This window comes from Balaenoptera physalus, assembly GCF_965194825.1.
Source record: "Balaenoptera physalus genome assembly, chromosome: 9".
Classification (NCBI taxonomy): domain Eukaryota; kingdom Metazoa; phylum Chordata; class Mammalia; order Artiodactyla; family Balaenopteridae; genus Balaenoptera; species Balaenoptera physalus.
Genome location: NC_138888.1, coordinates 58,049,361 through 58,058,056, shown reverse-complemented (window position 1 = coordinate 58,058,056; position 8,696 = coordinate 58,049,361). Strand labels below are relative to the sequence as shown.

Genomic DNA, 8,696 nt, shown 5'->3' with positions numbered 1-8,696 from the left:
TCTTTGAACAATTCTTCATCCATAGGTTTCGATTTAAAGTGGAGACTAATTATCCTTATAATGAACTTAACCAGTTCTCATGACCTTCCTACCATGGGAGTGAGACTGGCAGTAAACAACCTATAGGAATTACTTAATCTAATAGAGTATTTACAGCCCTGTTGCATTAGTTTCTAATACCACAAATTGAGTGTTATAAATAAAAGAAATTTATTGTCTCACAGTTCTGGAGGTTAGAAATCCAAGATCAAGGTGTTGGCAAGGTCACACTCCCCTCTGAAGGCTCCAAGGAAGGATCCAGGAGAGGTACCAGACCTGTCTCCTAGCTTCTGGTAGTAGCCATGGTTTGGGGCAGCAAAACTCTAATCATCACATGGTGTTCTCCCTGTGTGCATGTCTGTATGCAGATTTCCTCCTTTTATAAGTATACTAGTCATGCTGGATTAAGGACCCACCCTAATCCAGTATGATCTCATCTTATCTAGTTAGGTCTCCAATGGCCCTATTTCCAAATAAGGGCACATTCTAAGGAACTGTGGGTTGGGACCTCAGCATATGAATTCTGTGGGGGAGACACAATTCAACCTATACACTTGTATTCATACTCGATGTCGGAGACAGACGTTTTAGTGAAGGCTGGCCAGCTCTTCTGACATAGGATTTTCATAGCATGGCTGCAGACTATTGTAAAAACTAAGGAAAGAACATTAGAAGTAGACGACTCCACTGATTTGATCTGATGTCATTTGAGTTGAGCTGATTTTTCATTGAAGTATAGTTAACATGCAATATTATATTAGTTTCAGGTGTACCACCTAGTGATTAGACATGTAAATATATTATGAAATGATCACCATGATAAATCTAGTAACCATATGTCACTATACAAAATTATTACAGTATTATTGACTATATTTCCTATGCTGTGTATTACATCGCCACGACTTGCTTGTTTTATAACTGGAAGTTTGTATCTCTCAATCCCCTTCACCAGTTTCACCTAACTCCCCATCCATCTCCCCTTTGTTTATTCTTTGTATCTGTGAGTCTGTTTCTGTTTTGTTTGTTTGTTCATTTGTTTTGTTTTTTAGATTCTACGCGTAAGAGAGATCATATGCTATTTGTCTTTCTCTGTTTTATTTCACTTAGCATAATACCCTCTAGGTCCATCCCTGTTGTCACAAATGGCAAGATTTCATTCTTTTTTATGGCTCTTCATTTTTTCTCTCTTTCTATCTCACATCTTTATCCATTCGTCTATCGATGGACGCAGTTTGCTTCCATATTGTGGCTATTGTAAATAATGCTGTAGTGAACATAGGAGTTCATATATCTTTTCAAATGAGTGTTTTTGTTTTCTTTGGGCAAATGCTTAGAAGACCACTTCATTGATTTTAGTGTTAAGAGGAGGCCTTCAGACTTTTGTTATCATATCTGCTTAACAAATAAGAAACTCTGATTTTGTCATTAGTGATATTATATTCCTATTTCTGTTTCTCTTTGAATTAAGCTGTTCTTGAAGCAATTACAGAGACAGATCAGATCTTTATGACAGAAGATTAGTAGCTAATGCTTGTGTTTCAATTTTTCCTTTGTTCCAATAAAATGATGACAAAGATTAACTTATACCTTTAGAAGATTATTCTGTACTATAACAGTTTGCTTTGTCCAAAATTCATTCCATGAAGTTATTATTATTAGCTTCTGGTCATGAAATCTTTTCTCCTCTCTTGTTTTCACAGCATGTTGTAGCTTTGGTCCTTGACTACAAAGGTTTGATAAGAAAATGTATAGGAAAGGAAATGTAGGAAAGCTCACATGCTAGATATAAAATGTCAACTAAGCTTCTACTGCCCCTGCTTTGGTTGGCATTTTGCAGTCAGTGTGCTGGGTGTTATTTCACTGCTTTTATTTTACTTTATTTATTCTCTCTTATTTGTCTACTAAAATTTAATAGACATTTTCTCTTTTTAAAATTCTCTTTTCATAGACTATTTAGAAACGCTCCTGTTGCTCTAGTCATTTTATTTTACTCAGAATAATTAGTTAAAAAATATTTCCTCCATGTTCTCACTGTGTACATTGATACTATCTATCTGCGCATATTTTCTTTCTTTTGCTCCTTTCAGACTTTTTGAACTTTTCAGGTGAAACTGAACTCTACTTTTGGTGACAATGTAACTATAATGACAGGAATGATTACCTTCTCTGTTAGATCAAAACTGAGGGCTTAGGTAAGTTATTTTAAGACTAGGCACAAATAGGATCCTTCACTGTTTTAGGTCTGGTCCTCAGGCAGCCAGAAAGTCACTAAAGATCATTCAACTGATACAGAATTCTCTCTGGGGAGTCATTGCTCCTGACATTCATTCAGGTCATTCAGGATGTCCACCCTGCAAAGGGAAGCTGAGTAGTGCTTCTGTGTAAAACTGGTCCCCTTGAGGATTCTGTTTTTAAACAAAGACCAGAACAGGTCTTTAGTTTCCTAGAGGACAAGAACCATGCAATTTTTAATTTGATGTGGCACCTAGCCCACTGTACTGTGAGCATTCTCTAAGGACCAGATCAAACAATTAACCACTGCTTCTTGAATTCACACTCTTCTGGATCATTTGACTCCTCATTCACATAGACTCAGTAGAAATGGACTGTGAGGTTCTTTATTTAAGATCCTCACTCGCTTCTGTGTCTTGGTTTAAAGAAAAACAGAAACCACTAAGGGTTAATTAAGACTTCCTCTAGTCATGAAGAAGAATTCCCCCCCCTCCCTACTCTTGACAGGATGTCAAAGAGGTGCATGGAAAAGTAGAACAGGTTTCAAATCCTGCTCTTGAGAACACAGTGGCTCCATAGAGATGCTTCAGGATGGTGAAATAGCAAAGTACTCTCCACCTAACAGTTAAAATTTTAATTGCCCAAGGAATTTTTCATTTTGTATAATGATATATATTATATCAAATATATTAAATGATACATATTATAAATATATATCATGCATCATTTTAGAATAGAATGATATATCTAAATGATATTCTATTCTATTCTATCATAATAGAATTCTATTTCAATACTATTTAAAAAATTAAGTGCTAAGAATGTTTATATCATATATGTGCCTTAATATTTTGGTTATTATAACAAAAAGTAATAGAGGTGAGGAAAAAAAGAGCCTTCTCCTAGACTTTTTTTTGAAAAGGAAAGAGTTGAACTCTATTCCTTCCCAACCAGATTGTGAGCTCCCTGAAGCATTTCTTTGTAATTTTTATTACTTTTTTTTTCTTTAGTATTTGCTAATTCCCCATGGCTAGCACGTTGTAGGCACTCCACAAATTTGTATTCGATGAGTAACTGAATGAATTGGTGAATGTGCCAATAAACAGACAAGCTAACCATCTTAGCTCTAAGATCCTCTAATACTCTGTTTTGTTATGCTCAACCCGCCACCGACAACCTGACTTTGGACAAGATGGCTAACGTGAAAATGAAAGAGCTGTACTAGAGTTGGGCTGAGTGCAGCTTTCTCCTGTCTTGTTGGAAATTTGGAAGTGCTATTCTCGCTCTGCCCTGATTCTGAGCAGCAATGAACTAGTATACATGGGGTAGCAAATAGGCCAGCAAATATTACCCTTTCATCTTGAGCCATAAAAGTTGGCATTTTTTGATTTTTGACATTTAACTCAGTCTTCGTGACAGCACTCTCCCCCTGGCTTCCTACATGACATGTGGGACAAAATCCAATCCAATCCCATATGATTCCTTACTGCATGCAAATGCAATAATAGAATTGGTGAGGAAATTCCTCTGTTTTTTACTATACATAGATACAAAACTACAAATAGAGAGATAAAGAATGACACAATTATACAACTGCCAAAGAGGTATGTGTTGTATCAAGAACCAGAACTGGCATATTTTTCATAATTTTTGGCTAGTAGCTCATATATATATCAAAATATGCATGTAACATATGATAATATCATGAAAAGTTTAACCTTCCATTTCAATTAACAGTTATTTATTTAACAGAGCACTATGTATACATCAAATATAAAAAAGGGGTCAAGATGCAGGCTTTGTCTTTAAGAAGCCCCGTAATTCAATAGTGGAGCTAAGATAGAACACAAATAATTATAATTAAGAACAAATAAGGAAAGTACAAATAATTCATGTGGAATTGAAGAGCAGAAACTAGTTCATGTAATTGAAATTCCTGAAAAGGATGACATTTAGGATGGACATGAAGGGATAAGATTTGGTGGGGAGCAAAGGGATTGGAGAAAGAAGAGCATGAGCAGATCTGTGCCAGTGGGGAAGTGGTCTATGTTTTGAAATAGTGAATATTTGAATATTCACTATTTTGGAGTAGTTGAATGCATCTGGATATAAGGTATACTTGGAGAAGTGGTAGGAAATGAAGTTAGAAAGACAGGGTGGCCTTATTGCAGAAGGACCTAAATATTAAGTGAAATACCCAGACTTCATTTAATTGGAAATGTGGAGCCACTGAAAGGGTTTGAGGAAAAGAAGAGTAGGTTTGATGCTATGGTACAAGAAATATGGTCTGGCAGATAGGAGGGGAGAGAGAGATAAGAGGGGAGAAGCTGAGTTGTGCATTATTGCAATACTCTAGCTCCTGGATTATTGAGAGGGATTGGAGAGTTAGTAAGAATGTAAGAAGTGTTACATAGAGTCCAGTTAGGAAACCAATGGCACCTTCAATTTGGGTCATTGGAGGAGAGTTTAATAAAAGTACTATTTTCAAAGGTATGATTGTTGGCTTGGGGGAAACCATAAGGGATAGATAATGCAGTTCTTTGGGACTCGTTAGAGCAGGGACCATCACCATTGCTGGGACTGACGTGGTGTGGGACAGAAGCGTTATCAGAACCCAGGAAAGAATTGTGCGGAGCAGAAAGCCTGTAGCAGAAAGAGGCAGCTGGTCCAGAGCAACTTCAGGGTAAATATCCTGAGCTTCTTCTCCTCTCCACTTACACTTTCTTGCGAGGTCTCCCCCACTGACCAAGCACAACTTGAAGCCAGAGGTCAAGAGGGCTGTTAAGGTCTTCCATTTGGGTCAGCTTCCAGGGCACACAGCAGGACGGACAGTGATCTGGAGGGCAGAGGAAAGCTATCCTGAGTAGCTAGAGATGAATGCAGGGCACTTTAGCTGAGATGCCAAGCAGAGAGTTGAAGATGCAGATTTGGAGCAGCACAGTGGGAATGTTGGGCTCAGGGGGAGGAGGTTTGAACTGCTGAAGTTATGAGAGTGAATGACATGGGGAAGGAGAATATACAGGAAGAAGGAATAAATTCACAGGATAGAACTTTCAGGGGAAGCTATATTTAGAAGCTGAGAATGAAGAGGAGACAACAAAGAAGGTAGGAGGAGTGGAAGGAAACAAAACCAGGTGCAAAGAATGGTGGGGATCAAGGAAAGAGCAGGCGTTAGGGAGGAGAAAGGAAGCCTGAGGCAGAAAACGTTTTAAAGAAAGGTCGTGCAGAGACACTGTCACCGGCTCTTTGCCAGTTTAGGGTAAACAGTTGGCTTTATCCATGCTGATGAGATCTCCCATTATGGTTGTGTTTTGGATTTGGGGAGATAGGAAAGAGAATAACAATGACGGTGGTTAAAGTGAAGGAGTTGAAGCCAAAAATGAATGATCATATCCTCACTTCTCCATTTCATTCTGTTTTCTTTGTAGTCCTCCCGCTTCTCCTCTTCCTTCTCTTCTCCCTCTTTTGCATGTCTTGAGCATCTATAATATACCAGACACTTCACCCACTCAGAGCATTCCCATTTCAAAGCAGTGGAGTCTGGTAGATATCCGCATCACCCATGAAAGAAAGTTTCAAAGAGCTCATGAATCTCTTGCCCATGATCATGCATTTAGTAATGATTAGACTCATTTTCAAAACCACAACCCTCAGACTCCAAAGCTGTGTACTCTTTTCAGAGTACCAATCACTGTGTTTGACACGTAGGAGTTATTCATCAGCTGGTTGAAGAAAGGATGAATGAAGTGTGGCATAGAATACTGCATAAGAGAGACAGGCAACCTGGGTTCTGGTGCTAGCTATGCTGTTAAATACAATGTAACTTCTCTGTTAAAAAAAAAAACAAACTTGCTTTTAACTGTTCTGAAAATACTCATGTCATGAAAACACTTTCCTTAGAGAAAGCTGCTATATAAATATTAGATGAATTATGACTATTTTCCATAATGCGAATATTAGAGTCAGATTAAATATCTTCTCTGTAAGGGCCTTAGAGTAAAATATCTTTTTTTTTTTTTTTTAAGTTTTTGGCCACACCCCACGGCATGTGGGATCTTAGTTTCCCAACCAGGTATTGAACCCACGCCTCCTGCATTGGAAGGCAGAGTCTTAACCATTGGACTGCCGGGGAAGTCCCAGAATAAAATATCTTTATCACGTCATTGTTGCTGATTTTGCCCCAAGGAAATGGATGACATAATTCTAGATGCTTTGTCATGTGCCATGTTCATTTTTCAGTTTACAGTATATAAATCGAGATATTGCCAATTACTCACAATGTGATCATAGTAAATTGTTGTGAAATCAGTGGCATCTAAGAGTTCAGGCCAAAAGATAAGGCAGGATCCTGTGCAAATAAGGAATGATGGGAGCCCTCTGACCAAGGCCCTTCCTCAGAGGAAAAATGAAAGCACCCACTGTTCTTCCTCTTTGCTGAAAAATCAGAACTGAGCAATCTGGTCTGCTCTTGAAATGTTTGCCTTAAATAGGAAGTGTCCATATTTTTTTTAGCATCCCCGCCAACACAAGTAACACTTAGCCTTCCATTCATGAACTTTTGCCATATTGTCAAGAGAACACGTCTGTCTACCATGTAACACTTAGTAATGATTTTGTGACTTTTTTTGTATCAAATGCATTGAAATGAAAGAAATTATTGGATAAATAACTTGATCATCTTTTAAAACTTGCAATTCAGCCAGTACATACATTTTCTCATTCTTTTTCTCCATTACTGTTTCTCTTTAGCAATCCCTTCAGTTCTATGTAGTTCTACATAGTGCTGTCCTTAGACTACTTGGGACATATTGTAGATAACGAACATCCACTTGCACTTGTGAAGTAGAAAAGTGACACATTTTTATTATCCTCACAGCACAATCAGAAAATGACACCCAGAAATGTTAATTAACTTATTTAACATTGAGATAAATGTGGAATTAGAGGGGGACAAAGAATGACCCAGTATCCAAGTAGCAAGTCCAGTGCTCTAGAATTCACCAATTCGTCTGACTATGTTCAGAGCACTCTACTCTTTCATTACAGAAATAGAATATTCTCCACACCCACTTCTGGACATACCAATCCATGGGTTAAAACTGATGTGGCTGTGGAGTTGAAAGGTCTGAGGTTTTCTAGATCTCTAATCTTATTTTTGTGTTCATTTACAGATACATTCACAGTTAGATTTTTAATTCCCTACTGTTTCTTCTATTGCAGATCTCATACTAACTTCAAAAAAAGCTTCTTCAGGGGAAGAATGAAGTCATTCTTACATATTGCTAAAAATGAAAAACTCGGTATTACTTTAGAACTTTTCATCTATGATGAATTTTGAGGGAAGTGTTAGGAGTCAAGTGAGAGCAAATTTTTCAAGCAAATAACGTTCATATATGATTGAAGAATGAAAATGCAAAGAAAGTCCGAATGATTATGACAAATTTAATGCAGAATTAAAATTTTAAGGAAAGAAGAAAATGATGTCTTCTTTGAAGTAGTAGGCCCTAAATTCATTTCATGACAAAGGAATGCATTAATTCGATCAAAGATGTTAATGTAAAAGGTTTTAGAATATAAAAATTGAAGTTATTTTCTCCTGACCTCATAGTCTTCTCAGTTATCTACATGGATAACTTTTGTAAGCAACCAGATTATTTATTCAGCAAAAATAATTTTTAAAGGGTTTGTGTTGGCATATTTTGTTTTTAGTGAGAATCTACAATTATTTAATGTAGTACCCAGCACAGGCATGGTGGAACTGGATAGCTGGGATCCAGAGAAAAGGAGAATCAAATCCTAAAAATGGAAAAATTAACTGTAAGGTGAGCATAGTGATATCACTGTTATTTCTGGGTAAGTCAATATTAATATATCAAGCTCATAGTCATACACATGAATTAAAAAGTGGATGATTTCTCTCAACTATCATGCATCATTTGGAAATAATGACAATTATCTGTTTGTTTGAAGCTGTTAATTGATATATTAAGAAACAATTAAGTGCCTTCTATGCCCAGTCAATGCGTTAGGCACTGAGATTCAATTCATGCTACTAGCCCTCGTGCGCTAGCAATCTGTGGATCTTTGTGGAAAAGATTCAGTACAGTGTAAGTTTTGACTGAAAAGAGAGTTGAATTGCAAAAGAAACAGGGAATAAAAACTTAGAGATATTTGGAATTTTACCTGAAAAGTTCTTACTTTTCTTTTTGGAATAATTTGGAGATAATTACATTTGATTTGGGGTTGGAAGAATCTACCCTCTACACATGCTTCTTCTGTGTGGTTTCTTCAATAGCAACGCTTGCCTCTTCTACCTCAGGATCAAGGGGAGGGATGAGAGTGAACACACTGCGAAAGCATTTTCCGCCTAGACTGTTAGCATTCCATTCTAGAGCCAGTGAGCAGACCTAAAGCACATCTGT

General features: G+C 37.2%; 1 long non-coding RNA gene across 3 annotated transcripts in view; it reads left to right on the top strand.

Annotated features, from left to right (window-relative positions):
- The window catches only part of LOC309667160, a 384,581-nt gene that overhangs the window by 198,339 nt on the left and 177,546 nt on the right, over positions 1-8,696 (top strand). The window lies entirely within an intron of this gene.